At 35.3% G+C, this 19,055-nt stretch overlaps 1 long non-coding RNA gene across 2 annotated transcripts; it reads left to right on the forward strand.

Annotated features, from left to right (window-relative positions):
• The first annotated feature begins 12,664 nt into the window (after window positions 1-12,664).
• On the forward strand, window positions 12,665-15,817 carry LOC114881098. 2 transcript variants are annotated; one of them, XR_003790209.2, is made up of 4 exons: window positions 12,665-12,732; window positions 12,830-12,958; window positions 13,187-13,307; window positions 13,406-15,817. It is a non-coding gene; the product is annotated as an uncharacterized LOC114881098 (long non-coding RNA). The 2 variants fall into 2 exon arrangements; XR_003790208.2 differs by having other exon boundaries at window positions 12,686-12,958.
• Window positions 15,818-19,055: the final 3,238 nt, after the last annotated feature.

Raw genomic sequence — 19,055 nt, forward strand, 5'->3', positions numbered from 1 at the left:
GAGACGAGTTTGATTGGTCAAAAGAAACAGGAAGGGACAATGTTTGTCGCGAAATTACTGATACGAGTCTTGGGAAAATTGAATGTTTCTTTTTTGCACACTGTTTTTGGATGGAGATGAAGAATTGATTGAAAGAATCATTGACAAGTGTCGTTACTAAGTTTTGATTAGTTCCAGATGCTATGGATTTGAATTGTTGGATTATGGCCGGGTAAATTCAAACCTATCAAAGATCTATGATCCAGACCTACGGAAAGACTACAAGAGTATTTTTAGATAAAAATAATGACAGTCAAATTTTGATATGGCATATCTCAGTACGTTCCATAAATAGAATATGTGAATTTCTTTGAAGAGTAATGACAGTTTTAATGGATTCCATTGAAAGAGGTTCCACAACGGATCTGTGTTTCCTGAACAACATTCATTATATCTTACTCCATTTGGAATAGAAAGACTCTGAGATAAAATCTGATATAAAGAGTGCTATTGAATAAAGTTCGCGAATAAGAAATTGGTGTTTCGTGTAATCTATGAACTTCGGATTTATTAAATCAAAGAGTGTTCTTTACTTTAATATTATTAATGTCAATTGTAATTGTATTTGGATCATCATTGATGGGTAGTTTTCCTAGATAGCTTTCTAGAAATTGCATCTGTTTATTGATCCTTCTCCTCATTCGAATATTCAGGTAAATCTTGACTTCTACCCTTCTTTTGGACTCTCATACTTATTCCTTGTCCTTGAAAATAATTGCCTTCGTTCTGCAGTGTTTTGTGATGATCTAAGCAAAAGATTTTGTTCTTTTTTACATTCTAAATAGTAATTCATATATGTACAATAAATATAAAATATAGTATAATATTAATTTTTATGTAATTTATAATTTTTTATTACTGCACAACTTCGACATAGATAGGTGTATTTGATTACCTTTTATTCGGATATTTTAATATTTAAATCTTTTATTATTCAAACTGCGTCTTTGTAGCATATTGGACTATCAACCTTTTGGATTTCTATTTATATAAATAAAGTTTAGTATCAATCAGAAATGCAAAGAAAAGTATTTAGATCAAATATATTAACGGAAGGAAAGTACATAGTTGCCTTAGTACCTACATGTATCATTAGCTCTTAAACTGAAATTTTGAAATCAGTAGCTATGGCTGCAGTGAAAAACTCACCAAAGAGGAGCATACATATAAGATGAAAGGTGAACGATTCGAAAAGAGAAAAGGATTTATAATATCCAGGGTCGAAAGCGATCTCACGTTGTTAGCATGCCGATGGTTTGTTTAACGCCTTCTATGAACTTCTTGGGATGGATTCAATTAAGGCTGACATTCATTATTGTCTCCGCAGGAAACTTATCTACTAAATTTGTGGATTACAACGTGATCTTTTCTTTTTAGAACAGGGAAAATGTCTTTCATTATACATAGTGCTATGGAGCTTGCTATTAAGATATAATTAATGGACATAGTAGTATCTGTAATTGTGAAATTTTCAAGCAACAAAGTTTCTTTTTACTTTTAAAAGTTTTCATTGTTTATAAAAATCCGGTTGTAACTTCAAGACTTCACTCTTACTTTGAAATTTGAAAATTTTTCTCACGGACAATCACTAAATAAAACCTTCAGATCTTTTTTCTACAAAATATGGGTGTAACTTTTAACTTTATTCCAGTCTTTAGATAGCAAAAATGTAACAAAGTGAAAGAGTTATTTGCTAATATGTCATAATGAAATATACGAGTATTCGTTGTGGAAAATCGGATTGAAGATGAGCATCATTGGGCTAAGCGTATTGAAAATTTGAGCATGGCGAGGTTTTATCGGGTTTCAGAGAAAACCGAGAACGTTGGAAACATGCAACGACGGGCAATAGGATTTCGTGACAAGTCGATTTGCCACGGAGGAAAAATTCTCAGATTCGTCGTCACCATCCTCGTCCTCTTTATGTATGCTTTCACGCTTTCCAACAATGTGTGCAGAAATATTAGAGAGATTCTATTGCTGGCAAATGGAGTTGATATAATCGAAAGGAAGCATGAGGTACATGATCCTATTCAGCACCAAAGAAGTTTCTGTTATTGATATTCCTGTAATGTAGTAATTAAAACGGTATTGATGCTAACGGTACAAGTTGGTCGCCATGATTTTCTTAATACGTTTATAAAATTGTGATTATGCTACATTTGTTACACTTTCCTTTCACATTCAATGGTCTTTGTTTATTTTACCTATAATATATTAATTAGTAGTATTACTGATTAATAATTTATAGATAAATTAATCTTGTTAAATTTCATATATTATAATACGATTATATTATATTTAATTATAAATTAAATTTAATTTGATTAAATTAATCAATAATAATATTGGATATTTATCAATTGGATATTAATCATTAACATTGTGGAGAACCTTAGGGACGAATTCAAATTTCGAAACAGCCTTGATAATGTTCCAAACCATGAATATGAATAATAATTAATGAGTCTCTCATATTTTGGAAGACTACCATAATTGCATAAACATTACCAGTCTGATGATTAGTATTAACTTAAACTTACCAACAAATTCATGTACATGTACGTAGGTAAACAACCAGTTCGTCCAACACTTGACGTGACAATTCGCAAAATGTGAACGGAAAGGTATATGGCAAGAAGTGAGATTGATGATACTCCGCGAGGTCAAGTCAAACCTTCTCCAAAGAGATGGCATTAAGTCGACTGTTTTGCCCTTAGCATTTATATTCATCGGTAAGTTTGACTGTACGCCACAAGAGTGAACTAAAGCTATTCTAAAGGTTGAAGAAGATCTTGGACCGGAAGTGAAATAAAGAAACGGACATATAACGGAATAGGCGAATACTTTTGGCACTTTATCGTAGCTTTTATGTATTTCGAAAGCATCGATCTCCATAAAGTTGCAGTTGTGAAATGAGTTTTTGTCTGACTCTAAATCGATCTCTTTCAAAACCATTTCTGGATCAGGCATACTTATCACATAGAATAATCAAATAGCCAAAAATAATGAAATATGAAAAATAGATGAAGGTTACCGGAGGACGAATCAATACATCGACAATATTTTAAGCAATTGTGAGAATATTTAAGAGAATTGTGTAAATGAGAACGCTTGGAGACTTTCGGTTTCATCTGACGCCTCAGTACGACGCTTTCAGCATGAGACCTATCAGTATCCTTTTAATCTGTGCGGACAGATTTATTCCCGGCGATTCCTTGACCGCGTCTCAAGGCAACCAGGATTTCTCGAGGATATCCAGGTGCTTGTTGCGTGTTGATTTCGACGCGTTTAAAAGGCTGGAAATCATCGACGTGAGAAAATGTTGAGGAAAAGGACTTTGTCAATCGGCCAGATAAAGGCATGCCTGAAACGAGACAGTTCGGTTCCATTCAATTCCTCTCCTGTTTCTTTTCAATCGATGTCTTATCTCTTTTTTACGAGGGAATACTTTGCTGCATTATTCTGAAACGAGTGGATACCTTGCGATCGAAGAAATTAAATTTTTTCTTTGTTTTGAGTCTTTTTGTGTTCAGATGTATTTATTGGGGGATATTTTATTAGTGTTATATGGAAATATAAAAAATGTTGGGTGTTTTTCGTACCTCACCTACCTCTCATAATTACAGACGGATCTCAGAAATTTCAAAGAACTTCGATAATATTTAGTACAAATTGGAAAATAACTAACATAATTAGAAAGTTCCTAATTAAAAAATCAATACTATTAAAATTAGTAATTGGCATTGACATAACTAGGACTTTTCTGGGGGGTGGACCAAGTCTCTTAGAAATTCTGAAATCTTGAAAATCTAACATTTGAAAATCTAACAAAGTCTGAAATTGTTAACTTCTCGAATTAAAAGATATCTCGAAAACAAAGAGAGTCCGCCGAATTTGCCAAAGAAAAAAGTTGCAAAAAATATCGTATTTTACAACATATTTGAAGATCATCAAGATCTATGAGGGCGTCACACATCGATAGGTTGACCAATAAGAATAATGTAATTGTAAAATTCTGTTCTGTATTCTATTAAATGGGATCCTGTGCATATTGTTAATGTGCTATATACACGTAGATGTTAAATTCTTCTCTGGATTTAATAACATACTTCATTTAACCCTCGGAAAGTGGACGCCAAGATAGTCGCATGCAAGGGGGACGACTGTTGAACCAGAATAGTTTCTCTTATACGTGTACACAAACGAAGGATATAGCCGTATAAGATGGTCAAAAGCGCCCCCAAATCAAATTTGATTTGCAATGGCTCATTCGATAGCTTATCAAGAAAAAACAGTGCCAAGTTTCAGCCTTGTACCTCATGGGGGGGGGGGGGGCATAATAATGGGCAAAAATGTAAAACACGTTTTGGTCAATTTCTTCTATATTTGTGCATGAAAAGTTCTGAAAAAATCAGAGATGTTCCTATTCAGGCATCACACATATTATAGTAGATTTTTAGATTGAAAACCCGAACTGTAAAAAATCAAAAACCCCCAAAAATTCGGAAAAATGGCGATTTTGTATGGAAGAAGTCACGGATCTGGATTCATATTTTTTTATAAGTGTATATTATTGATACTATTATTCTCAATTTTTTTGAGAATTTTTAGTCAGGTGCGCCATAGTTAAACAAATTAAAAACCGAGTTTTTCACTGTTTTTTGCGTGTTAGAGTTACTTGTATGGCGAATTTTCGTCTGAACTTCATCAAATAAATGTGTTAAACAATGTTCAATGCTTTTACGTACAGTAAAACAGAATAGGAATTCAAGAAACTAAACCAAACCGAATTGATAGTGCGTTACGCGTCTTATATCTTAAACTAGAATGTAGATTTTCAATATTGTCGGTGGTCCAGTGGTTAAGCATCTTACTCTAGCTCATAAACAAATACATACAACCCTGACATCATCATCCTCCTAGGAGAGTTTCAGAATGTGTGTGGTCTGACAATGAGAGGGCTGAGAAGAGTACTTTACTAATAATACTAATTTTATTTATGCTATGTACACTTAAACACTAGACATATAAATACATATGTAAACGAACAGAGTACATATCTACGTAGTACTGATTGTGAGTCGCGTGGTCTGAAAATGGCGTACTTGAGATGTAAACTCGCGTATACTGAAAGTGTTCACGCGTGGAGCATTCATTCAAAGCCTCGTACTCACTTGAGCATTTTGGTCCGAACGAACGTTTTCGGCGCACGAATGCTCTAGTGAGTACGAGGCTCAAGAAGAAGGAAACTGGCTACGACGCTTAGCGTGCCAATTCTTGTTGCAGGAGGGGGCGCAACAAAGCGTGCCTGCGAGGTGCTGCCGCCTTCGGTAACGACGCATCGACGAACTACTTTCGCCAACAGTAGACACAAATTCTCATAAGCTAATTACGAAATCCATAGATCCGACAGCACTAACGCAATACAAGGAGGGGCAACCGCCATCCTAATAAAAAACACAATCAAACATAAAAGAATCCACCTATCCTCTCACACCAACAATCAAGTACTCAAGTAACCACCCTAAAAATAAACCTGGCTGTAGTTCCGAATACGATCGGTCGCCGATCAAGATGAAATTTTGAGAGGGAGGGGGAAGGGGGAGGGGGACCCAAAATATAAAGTGGTATTTTCGGCTTCCTATTAGTTTCCGAGATATTAATTAAAAACTTTCGTACAATACATAGAATTTTTCCTATACAAACGCAACTAACACTACCGTCTTCGCTGTAGCAACCGTCATCGTCAAGTGTCGAACAGCCGTTCACACCATAGCGATATCGGCTTCCGTTTCTATAGGGTGACTCATGTAAAATCCAATTTTTTTTTTGTTAACTTTTTGTAACTTTTTCCTTTCCTTGTCGTCTCATCACCAAGCTAACCGACCGACCAACACAGCAAAAATCAGGTAAAGAAGCTATTATAGCAGATGTTTGAATTGCCTCCCTTCTACTGCTTGACAACCTCCACGTAGTATGTAAATCGTAAACAACAAAAGATATCAAAAAATAGTTGAAATAAAAGTTATATCGTTTCTTGAGGTCTATAAAGTTGCGTGTAAGTTTTTTTTTTTAAATCATCCTTTATGCAAAATTGAATTTCCCCTCTCCCTCCGTTTTGAAATACTTTACTTTTTTTCAATCAATAAAAGCGCCTACATATTTATTATGAATTCAAGGATGTATTATAGTGTAATATTAATTATTCCGATGGAATTTTTTATTTAAGTTTTTTGATCTGTCTGTATTGATCGCTAACTCAACTTATACTTTCAACGTTGATAAGATTTTTTATAAGAACCATTTTTCCATTCGATTTACATGTCATTTTCATAATTGCAAGATTAATTTCATCATCATATGAAGTACATTTATTTTGTAGACTTTTTACAATATACAGAGTACTTCCGATGTAATAGTACAATTGAAAAGACGGCTAATCTACATATAAAAATAAGCTGAAAATGTAGAGTCTTACTCTGATTGAAAAACAAGTAAAGTTTTTCAAAACGGAGGGAGAGGGGAAATTCAATTTTGTATAAAGGATGATTTAAAAAACAAAACTTACACACAACTTTATGGACCTCAAGAAACGGTATAACTTTTATTTCAACTATTTTTTGATATCTTTTGTTGTTTACGATTTATAAGCACGTATATAGAAAGGGCCGTTCAGATAAAAGGGTTGATATCTCCCTCAAAGTGAAAAACGGGCACCAACGAATTACACTTATCTTCACAAACAGGTCTAATAAATATTTATGCAAAGTTTCATCAAAATCGGAGTGTATCAGTCCCCGATGTTCCCTTGTCAGTACTTATAAAATTGGACGACGAATTTATTGGAAATAGGTTTAAAGATGTCGATGGTTACATTCCAATAACTCCAGTTGCAGCAACGTTTCAGGCGACGAAAGGTTATGGAGACATTGAGCGCAGAATGTTACTTATCCTAAGTTGGGCAGTAACGGTGCACAAATTACAGGGACTACATTAAATAAAGCTGCAATTGATCTTGGCAAAAAGAATTTTGCGAAAGGTCAAAAATCGCTCTTAGTCGTGTCAAAAGTTTAGATGGTCTAGTTTTATCTGATTTAGTGCCAAACAAAGTCCTCGTTAAATCGCATGACAAAAGAACATTCGCAGATGTGCAAAGATGGCGATGGTTTCTTTTGCAAAGGAACAGTTCAAATCAGCTTCCAGCGACCGATACGTGAAGAAGCAAGCCAAGTCTTCTTTTAGCGACCAATTGGTAAAGAAACTGACGAAGTCTACTTCCAGAGACAATTTTGAAAAATCGTGAACGGTACATTCCTTGCAGAGTAATGGCTATACACTGTAGACATTAAACAAGAAGTATTTTGCAATAACAATAGTTATTAACAATAACAAATTCCATAAATTTTTGCAATTGGAATCATCGCGGAAATATCTTCTACTAGATGTGAAAGGTTTCATCACGATCGGTACAGTCCTTGCAGAATAAATGCCAAACATATAAATGAAACAGTACGTTTTTGCAATAAAAATCATTAGCAATGAAAAAATGCAAAATGTCTTTTTTACGGGACCAGTCGGGAGACATATGTATTTTATAAGGTGCAAAAGGTTTTGTTCCTATCGGTCCATCCGTCTCGAAATAATCGGTGAACGCACATAGAAAACAAAAAAGAAAATACTTTTCGAAGTCGGTTAATAAATGATTTAGAGACCTTCTTACTGGAACAAAAAACTATCACGCTATTGTTTCTTAAAAAAAATTCTTTTAATTTTTAATTTTTTTTTAATCCTTTAAAAAGAGAGATGTAATTAGAGTCTTTCGAGAAGAAGAATGATTTAGAGAACAGAAAGTTAACACCGTACACAGAATGTTGACGTATTGTTTCAATGACTGTTTACTGATATTTAGAAACTAGGTGCATGTAATCTAATAGTCGACAATTTAGGACATAGAGAGAGAATGAGCGTTTTAACATGGACACACTTTGGACGGGCAAACACTTGAATGATGTCGGAAAATTGGCAGTACATTTCCCGTTCTAGGTGAATTATATTTAGCGAACTGTGGATCCTTTACGACGAGTCGTCAATGCTAACTCTCCTTTCATCACGATGTCCGGACATCAAAAGCGAAATTTAATTAATTAAGTAAACAAGAATTTTCATGCAACCCTCCAACCACGACTATTAATCTCACGGTATTGACAATCCTCAGGATCAAGTAATTTCAAAATGATTTCTAACTGAAAAGAAATGATATAATTGATTTGCCTGTTTTTACGATTTCACCCACTCCATCAGATTTTTGGAGAATTTGGAACATAAAATTTAGAATTGAGGCAGATATAAGACTTACAAATTGCAATTTGAAATGTATAAAATGTAAAGATTAGTATTTAGAATATTCTGAAATCTAGAAATCAGGATTTTACAGAACCTGAAAACTGAAGCTTTGAAAAACGCTAATTTGGAAATATAAAATCTAAAGAAATTAGGGCACAAAGCAATTTCTAAAATGGAATAGATTTATTTGAAATTTGAGCTAATTGGACCATCAGAGTTTATTGAAATTATCGATTAAAAATTCAATAAAGTAACGCTCTAAACATGGCTGGTTTAGTCGACTGTCTATGTACAAATTGGAAATTAACTAAATTAAGCTATCATAACCACGTCCCGAGTATAGTTTACAGACACCCGATACAAAGCATAATAAATACCCTTTGCTTCAGTCAGGAAGTTAAATATTAATTAACGCAACCCCGCTAATGGACCCTTTGAGTGCAAACGATCGGAAATCTAAGAGCTTGAAATTTAGTATCGTCACGTTGTATACGTTGCTTATATTACACTACGATCTTTCAGTAAAAAGTTTTTCCTCCGAAAAAATGTACATTTCAAAGTTATTTCAAAATACAAGATTACAGGATGTCCTCCATAACGTAATATTACCGATTTAAGGATAATTGCACATGCAACGCAATTCTCAACCTTGTTTGTTATGTTCATGATACCATAAATAAATTTTCTTGTAAATATTTTGAACAATTTTCAAACTCAATCTTCTCAAAAATGAAACCGTGTATAAAAAAATGTTGTTTCACATTTCTGACTTATTTCTGTAAATAGAATATGCAAGACATCGTGTATAGGGAAATAATTTGAAGAAACTTAAAGAAAGGGGTAACAAGCCGACTGAAGGAACCGAGGGACGAAGAAAAAGTATCGGTGTACACCTACATATTTCATTTAAAAATACAAAGAATTTCCTTTACTCGAGAAATAAACAAAAACGTGTTTTACCTTGCGAAAAATCTCCCTCGGCAACCCTCTCCTCCAACTTACAGTTTCCTTTCTTTGACTGAAGCCAGCTTTTCGATATTTTGAACACGGATTTTGGATTTTCTCAGCTACAACAAAACTCGTTCATTTGAATCTGCTGACTAGAAAAAAGTTGGTCAAACGACGATTAATTCAGCGCACCTCTGGGTTACTTTTGGAACGAGATGATTTTTGTAGAAAGAAATACAGGGAAAAATTAGGGGCAAGGTACCTTCAACCGTTGTGACGGTAAGTCGCTGGAATAATGAAAATTTAAATCTAGTTTTCCTTTCTGAACATTACTGTATTAATTAGACTAATTTTGCTTAAACAACAAAAGCTGATACTGTTACGTGGCCGGCGCGGCGGCTAGGCAGCGCGTGTGGCTAGCGGAGGCTTTGGGATGAGAGGCTGCGTAACTTATAAGTATTATTAAAAAATGACACAACCCGAGCGGTTAGGTTGTATCCTTGTGGGAACTGTCACTAGTTTCACTGGGTTTTGAAAGTAAGATGTTAATGTGGGGTTGACACAGTAATGTATATTTTACAATTCAGTCTATTACAATTGTTCTTGTCGCGGATTAGGTGTGTAATGTGTATATTACCTATCTCCGCAGTATGCTCGGTTTTGACGCACTGGCAATGCGGGGTGTTGTGTGTGTGGTTGATTATAATGCCAAATAGAAACACTGACTCGATTTCGCTGATTCTATAAGGTTAACTTTGCTCGAAGGGGACTTCAACCCGATCTCACTAACTAGCAACCAGTTCACGTTCGTACACGAAGTTCTTGAAACAAGATGACTTTTTGTACTGACCGAAGTGCGTTGGTACGAACGGGTTTATATACTAATGAGAAAGGGTGATCTGGTTACTATTTAGACAACACGGTACAACACGATTTTTTATCTGCAATATTCATTACGTGATTCTTATAGGCTTTTGTGCGTTGATTACGAATCTGCAAACCGTTTTGCTCCTATACGTACAGTTTCTGAGAAATAGGCATTTTTGTAAAAATGTGTGGTTATGGGAAAAAATGAAGTATTACGTGAAAACTAAAAATGCGAGGAGGTTCAGGTTTATGGCAAAAGATAGAGGAGACTTTCCTCTATACGTCTGTGTGAACAATTATATTGTTTGACGATTTTTAATATTTGTAAGTGCTTGTCAAAGTTTGAAAAAGAGGTGCCATAGGTATTTTGTACGCGCTATTTTTGTATTTTTATGAAAAATCTTTTATCTAGCAGGAATTTACTATACAGGATTGCATTCTATAAACATTTCTGATGAAGAAACCATTCGCAAAAAGTATCGGTATGGTTTGGTATTGGAACAAATGAGGAAAATATCCATCGACAACGTGACTGCGACGCGTTGCCGCCAGGCGGCCATTGTATGCCTACCTCGCCGCGCCAGTGTTGTAACTACGCATAATCCGTATACCCACGGTATCCTTTAATAACTATTTGCTCTTTAACAGTAAAATTTCTCCGACGTGGACGTGAATGATATTGCATTCATTGTATCGCAATATTATACACACTCATAGTAAGCAAAAATAAAGTCACGGACTTGAAATTTCTCTGTCATCAATATAAACTCTTAAAAGATTATTTTTAACTCTTATTCACTGTCGCAACAGACGACGAATTACGTATGACTTGTGACGAACTGGACTTCAAATATTGTATCTTCCACGAATCAACCGCCTGGCCAAAACAGCCAGATGAAAGCTGCTCTCGGACTCGTCACTAATACAATAAGTCACCGGCGCACAGTGGGACAAAACGGCTTTCGGCGAGTAAAAGTGGCCCTATTGTAGCGGTCAGTGCTTCAGCGGGGGTCTACGGTAGGAACGGCAGACCCAAAGAATAAGAAACCGCAACAGGGCCGCTTTTACGACTTGCCACTCAAACCGAAACGTATCTACTGAAAATCGGGAAATTTGTAAACGTTATATCTTGAAAACTAATTAAAATCGGGTGTATACATTAAAGCTTAATGAATTCGTCTTGAAAAGCACTATCACATGATGTGAAAAAAAATATATAGTTCCATTTAAAAAACGAAACTTGACCATCATATCTTTTAAACTAAAAATGTAAATAAATTTTCGTTCACGCCAAAACATGGACCCCCTTGTACCGTGCAATTTCCATATAAACAATTTTTCCTATCATCAATAGTTACGAAATAAAACGTCTGTCACACTTTAGCGCGGACACACAGTATATATAGATTAGAAAGGGGTGATCTGGTTACTATTTAGATAATCGGGCTGGGCCCATCTATTCGGTGATGTTTAGAGTGGTTGTATCTGATGTGCGATTACCGTGGACCCATTGCTTTCCCAAAACATTTGGTTCTGTTATCACTGGGCCTTCTGTTTATTTCAAGATCAAGCGGCCTGTTTGCCTGAGAGTTTTCCTTTCCAGATGTTAACGGTTTATTTCTTAAGAGAGGCATGTATCACGCCCAAAAGGGGTAAAGTACAAGAAGAACGAGAGTCGCGTAGACGTTGTATGGTCGAAAACTTTTATTATTCTGTTTTGGGCGAAAATTCAGGGACTTATACGTATATGTATAATGGAAGGGAAGGCCCCCTCCTACACCAGGTCCAAGGGTCAGTCTTCATAGAGATCACTCCGGGGTCCAAGGGCCAGTATGACTCCGGAGTTCAGGGGTCATTGAGTGAATCATGGAGCTGAATCACGCAAGGATTCAGTGTCTACAGCCTGGGCCCAATCTTATCGGCTCGTTAGACATGTTTGATAAAACAGTCTGTCTACGTGACACACTGTACAGACGTACAATTTCCATATTCACGGGGGATACATTTAACTATAATTAACTTGAGCCTAGAGGCTGAAGGGGGTATGTGGAACTATAACCCCTCCTCTATTAAAAAAATCGGCCCATTTTGTGGTCACCAATTTCTTTAACGCAGACCAAACATTGGTTTATTATTGTTCAGGTAATAAGGTTCAAGCAAAGTATATCCAGCAGCGCAACTCTCGAAAATTTATGAAGCCAAAAATGAGTACGCATGCGCGGTGACAGCGAGTAAATACTGAACTTTTTTCTCATTTACTCCTTCATTTTTTACGCGCTCTCTCTCTCACGGCATTTGGTTTTTTAAAAACCTCTGGTATTTAAACTGTTGCGATCCTCACCAGTATAAGTAAGTATAGCTGCATTTCGCTGAAGAATCGCAACCTCTTTTAGAGTTAGTTGAAAAGAGAAAAAAGTTCAGATGGCGATACTGGATTTACTCGCTGACTTCGCGCATGCGTACTCATTTTAGGCTTCACATACATCAAAGGTGCCGATAGAGAGTTGTGCTACTGGATATGCTGTGGTTCAAGTATGTGGAAAGTGATAGCGATTCTGAGCTGTTATTTAACGATAAGTGAAACAAATGGCCCTGTTCAATGCCGCCTATTATTCAAATGTATGTGCAGCAAATGAGGCGAATTCATTGACCCGGCCTTCAAATCAGCTGTTCTGCCGAACGAGTGGTGGGGACCGACACAGTGACCTAATGGCAGTTACCTGCTTTCAGCATACCAGGTTAATTTAGGGACGAGTGAGTAAGTTTCGTTTCAATTTTTTCTCAAACTTTTCATCATTAACGTACCCTGCAATTCAAACGTTTATTAATTATTCCATTGCAATCATTTTTATTTGTTGCTTAGAATTTCTTTTTTACATTTTTGTGACAGGCAATAAGAGATTGTTCTGTATTCATTTTAAGTAACGATTAAAAATGTTTAATCAGTTTAATTTATTTATTTTTCTAACTTCTTCTGTTCTACCAGCGAGGTGCCGAGATATCCGCTTGGAATGTAGACCAAGGGATTAGGTGGAGCCAGCGGCCCAGTCCCTTTGCCTCTGTGCAGTTCAGTTTATTGGTGCTCGGCAACTTACTATCTCTGCATGGTACATAGTTGCATAAATGGAATATAAATTATTTTATACTTTTTAGCGCGCATCAAAGTCGGTTGTATTATTTTTTTTAAATTATTTTATTTTCACAGAAATGGAAACAGGAATAAAACCAGTTGAAGGAAACACAAGGAAGCATTCAAGTTGTGGGCTTTCATCGTTGCCTTACAAGTTCCTCCACTTTCTACCTTTTCCGTCTGTCTATCTCTGCTTCACCTTTTACATCTTCTGGAGGTTAGACTTTTAAGTTGGACACCTCCTATCCCCTACATTTTCTATGCGACCCTCTTTGAGCCTTTCCGAACTGTATATAAAGTGGTGCTACTAAATCGGAAACCGCAGCTTTGTCGATGCTATATTGCTACCACCTTCTCTTTACGTTGCTGGTTTCTTTTCACCCTATTGAACTGTCCTTCTCACTTGGGCAACCCCTTGATCAGGATGGATCGTTGTTAGAGTTGACATTGGGGTCGAATTTATTGGCTCGGTTGGTTCTTCGAACTGTTCACGGCGAATCTAGTTTACCAGCGGAAAATTCATCTTCAAACTTTGATAATACTTTTTCTTAGGTTACGGACGAGGATTACTCATGATTTCTGTGCCGAACCGCGATTGTACAATGAAGTGAAGATTTGTTTCAAGTATTTGGAATTTTTTCTTACTTAACGGTGGAATGATAATTTCTTTTTCATTTATTGGAGAGTGTATGCTGAGCAGCAGTGAAATTGTTATTAAACGATTCCTAGTAGCTTGGTTTCAAGCTCTTGGAAAGTTTATTTTTTCAATTTACTTACATGAATTTCATATACAGTGCCGAATAACAAATTAAAGATTACAAAAAGTTCGTAAATAAAAAATATTACAAATTTTCTGTTTTTCCTTCTCATATTTTGGAGCAATGTGCAGTTTGATGAACCATAATGTAACAAAGCTTTAACAGAAGCTAGGGCTCGTAATTAAATATCTTGAGTAATAATTTTCAACGACAGTGTCACTAACAATGATGACACGAGTTGATTAACAAAGAGCCATTTCAGTAGTTAAGTAATTGCTGCATAGCTTTCCTTTTCTACTTAAAAAGAAAATATTGCGAGATAAATAGTAACCACAATTATAAATCTTATATTTATAATGATTAAAAATTGTACAGTTATGATTATTTCTTATATAACAATTTACTAAGACCAAAGACAATGGTTAACACTAGAACTACCAAAGGGATCAAAATGACTGGTTTCCTCTTTCTTATGTTAAATTATAAATTTTGTCGAGGTATTTTTGTTGAAACGTATGTTGTCTGTTTTCGAGCTAAAGAATGAATGTATATATTAAATTATGTTTCATCCCTTACCTATTTAGTAATCTACATTATTGTCAGCTTGAAAATAAGTGTGCGTCAAATATTGGTAGTTCTAGTATTAAAGTCCAAGAGTGACAGTATTAAGGAAACCCTATCAAAAATGAATGTGAAAGTGATAAAAAAGAATAAATTATTTTTATTATGTAATCTTTTTTCGAAAAGTCATACTTACTGACGATTACCGATGACTACCGAACAGACACTATACAGGGCCAACCGCAGGCAGGCTGTGGTGGCTCAGTTTGCACTCAACGGTCGAAGGAGGAGGATATCAAGTCTCGTTTTTGTTGTTATATTTCTCTTATCTGTAGTGTTTGGAGCAAATAAGGTTTATTTTCTTTAGTGTTTTCGGGTTAATTACTTCTAGAATAGAAATTAATGATATTAAATTGTAAACTTCGTCATTTTTACTTCTTCTATTCTCATTGTATTTTATATATTGTTTTTTTTTTAATAATTATATTTAAGTTATTGGACATCTGTAGGGTTACTTGTAATCTATTAGCAGGATTATATTATCTTTTCAACGTTATGTATTTTATATTATTATATTATTTTCTAAAATATCACATTTCAGAATTAAATAGCTGTGCCATCTATCAGATGATACTTGAAACTATTAGCAAATCTTGCTATTCATTTACCATTTACAGTAAACACATATTTGCGGAAACACGAGTTTCCGATGTGATGGTACAATCGGAAATGAGATCAATCTATATAGAAAAGTAAATAGAAAATTGAAGTGATACTTTTTTATACATAACTTCATTATTAAATAAGTGATGGAGCCAGGAAACATGAGGCGATATCTAACGTCAAGTGTCAAAAGCGAGCTTTTTTATTTTGCTGAAAGGGCGTGCAAAAAATTAACCGAATTATAGTTCTCTTCCTTATCATCAGAGGAGTCTCCGTATAAAATACGCATTCTGGTGGTGATGGAGAGAACTATAAGTAAATGTATATCTTGGACTCACTACCAGAAAAATAAGAAAGTTCATTTTTGGTATTTGACAGTACAGGATTGCCTCGAAATAAGCAACACGCTCGGGTCTGGCCAGTTGCTTATTACGGATCAGGTATGCTATTTGGCTCCACTTTGTTCTCGAAACGAGACGATAGAGAACACGAGAAATGAGTGAGAGATCCGAAGTAGCGGCAAATCATAAAGTGATCGGCCGAGCAAGATTGTTATCTTTTGAACAAGGATAGAATATAGCATGACCTCTCATTCTCGCACTATTTCGCTTATTTCGAGGCAAATATACTGGACTGAGAAAGCATTACATATATATATTCCATCTTACTTCTACTAACCGATGTCACTGCTCAGTCGAGCGTGACAATTTATTACCCAAAACATCGGCTTCTCGCTTCCACGGACCTCTCACTCATTTTTCGGATCTCTCACTTTGCGGGCGACTTCAAACAAAGAAGAGGAGATAGAGATTTGCTCATTTCGAGCCGGAAAACTGTTGCTTATTACGGATCAAGACTGTAGATAGAGTCGCATGTTCTTTTTATGGCGGTCTTTTTAAAAAATATGTCATTCAACATTTTCGTCTTTATATATATATATATATAATTTCACTAGCTTTGCTGTTCTAAACAAGATATAAAGATTCAAAAATAGTTTTGTACTGTTAATTGTCGTATTTTAATGTTTGATCATTTTTTAAAAAACCTAATTTCCGTCGTTTCGCTCGTAACAATACAAGTTAATATCATAGTTTGTAAGACTATATATTATAGCTTAAAGAATATTATATGACAATTATAAGTTGTACATGTTGATAATATTTTCAAAATATACAATAAAATGGCAAAATTGTATAATTGTTTGGAAATTTGGTCTAAAATTGAACAAGGATAAATATCCTGTCTAGAAATATCAAATAAATATCATATGAAACGTGAGAATGGAAATAAGTTTAGGAAATTCTAAAATAATTCTAAGAATCCACGAAAATTGTGTAAATATCAATAATATATTTCCTACATTCATTGTCGGCCAAATTTTAAAATAATTTCCATTCATTAATTCATTGTTGTAAATGCCTTATATCCATTTGATTAAAAGTATTCAAGTTTATTTGATAGAATTCTGGCACGGTAAAATATGAGGCAGTGAAAGTGTTAAATTATTTAGATAGCTAGTGAATTTTTTCACTGTAAGCTATCTTCATCCAAATTTCCGGCCGTATAGGAATAAAATTTTATCGAGCCAGTTCCTTTCACCTTGTCACCTTTATGTTTCATTTCGTTTCCCGAGAACGACGGCCGACCCGGGAAAGTTTCATTTTACGGTTCAGACACAGTTTTGCGGGACGGTCGTCATCGCATCCCGTGGAAACAAATGTCCCTATGAAGAGCGGCAAAGCGCGGAAATCGAGACTGAAACGAAAGTCCACCACGATATCACGCGTGCAAACAAAGCAAAGCAAAGCGTATCTTCTAGCTGGTGCTCAGAAACAGCAGCACCAGCCACCACCTCTTTTTCTTATTCCCTTCCTTTCTTCTAGGTTTACGTTAAATCAAGCAATCAGGTAAAGTGCACCGCGCTTGTGGTTTCCATGAGAATGCCGATTCAACCGGATTAAGTTTAATCCGAAGACGTCGATACCGTCATTCTTCCAACCATTCGAGAACCCATTCTTTCTTTTAGAGTTATAATGTTGCTGGATCAAGTGGACGGAAAGTACACATGCATTTCCTCTGTCTTAATAGTCTGCGATTCACAACCATTCTCTATTATTTTTCTTGGAAATTAGAGTATATAGGGGAAAACTGTAATAATAAATAATAATTATAATTTTTCTGTAACATTTAATTTAGCATTAAAATTAATTAATCTATTTCAAATAAATAATGTAGAGAAAAGCTGCATAGTCAATTTTTGTAATAGAAAATAATTTTTTTCTTTTACCAATTCTGGACACAATTGGTTTCATATACTTCGAAAAATTTCTACGTGTTGCACGACTTCGCGAAATCATCTCGGCTGGGAATTCGAAATCTTCAAAGGCGAACAGAAAGCTTCTGATTGTATCCTCTTTTGTTACAAAGAGGGTAACCATCTCCGAGTATTCTATGAACAGAAGAGAATCTATCGGGGAGAAATTTTTCCAGCGAGACAACCCTGTACCTTTTAAGGTACCATAGAATAAATTGTATCCAGTTTCAAGATACCTTTCAGCCGGAAGGAGTGCTGTGAATACCGGGAACACTTATTTCACGTCGGGCTTCGTTACTTCGTCGTTGAACCCCGAGCATTTATCTAAATTGCGACCGTGAATGATTACCGATCGTGAATTAATTGTTAGCGTTCTTTTTAAGCTGATACTTCTTTTTTTTTTTAATGAGATGAAATTGTGCGTTCGGTACCTTGTGGATAATTAAATTCATTCACTAGACATATGTAGTAACGTTGTAACTAACCCTAATTAGAAAAGTTGATTTGATGTAATATAATTATTGTTTCATCAAGTTTACATCACTTCTAAATAATAACTAAAACTAAAAAGCAAAGTAAATAAATAAAAAATAATTGAATCAAAAATTGATTCTTTGATACAATAATACTTACAACGGTAGCACCGTTGTTAAGTTTCTGTTATTTTTATTTTATTCCATCTTTATAATAATTTTGAATTTTAAAACGATAATTATAGCTTTATTTTTAAAAAATTCTAAGAAGTGGAAAAGTATCTCCTTTCTATTGCTGTTAGTGGCAGTAAAATTTATATTAATTTTGTTCTAAATAATGAATTCCTGACATGACACCTTTATCCTTTCGTATTTCCAATTTCCGGCCGAGTATTTCAATTTTCTAAACAATCGATGAACTTTTTCATTCATCAAGGATCATAAATATCAGTGATCGACGTTAGGATCTTCGATCCTGTTTCCAATTGCTCGATTCGATCTACCCTTAAGGGAGGCTAGGAAAATTGCAAAGGCGTCAGGTAGCTATGCGATATATTGGAATTCCAGGATTCAGCCACGGGATTTTTCTCCCATGCGAGAACCAGCATCGCCAGCCGTCGCCTGTTTCGAAACTGGGCCAACGGCGAGGATATCGTCGTCGTACGTGATTGAATATCGATTATGTGTCGAGACCTCTTCTGCTTGGTAGCGTGGTTAGCCGAGGACACACCATCGGGGACAAGCGGATCTCCGCGGATCGACGAAAAGAAAGCGATTCTGGAACGAACGATCCGTGAAACCCTTTCTTCCTCTGCTAGAACCACGGTTATGTGTCCTTATTGCCCTCAGATTTGTGATCTTTTATCTTTGCATTGCAATATTGGGTGATTGATTGATTTTCTTGGATTTTAAGTTAGTTGTAAACCAAGGATTATAAAAAATTAGGTCAATAAGGG

Source organism: Osmia bicornis, chromosome 11 (genome assembly GCF_907164935.1).
Source record: "Osmia bicornis bicornis chromosome 11, iOsmBic2.1, whole genome shotgun sequence".
Taxonomy (NCBI): Eukaryota; Metazoa; Arthropoda; class Insecta; order Hymenoptera; family Megachilidae; genus Osmia; species Osmia bicornis.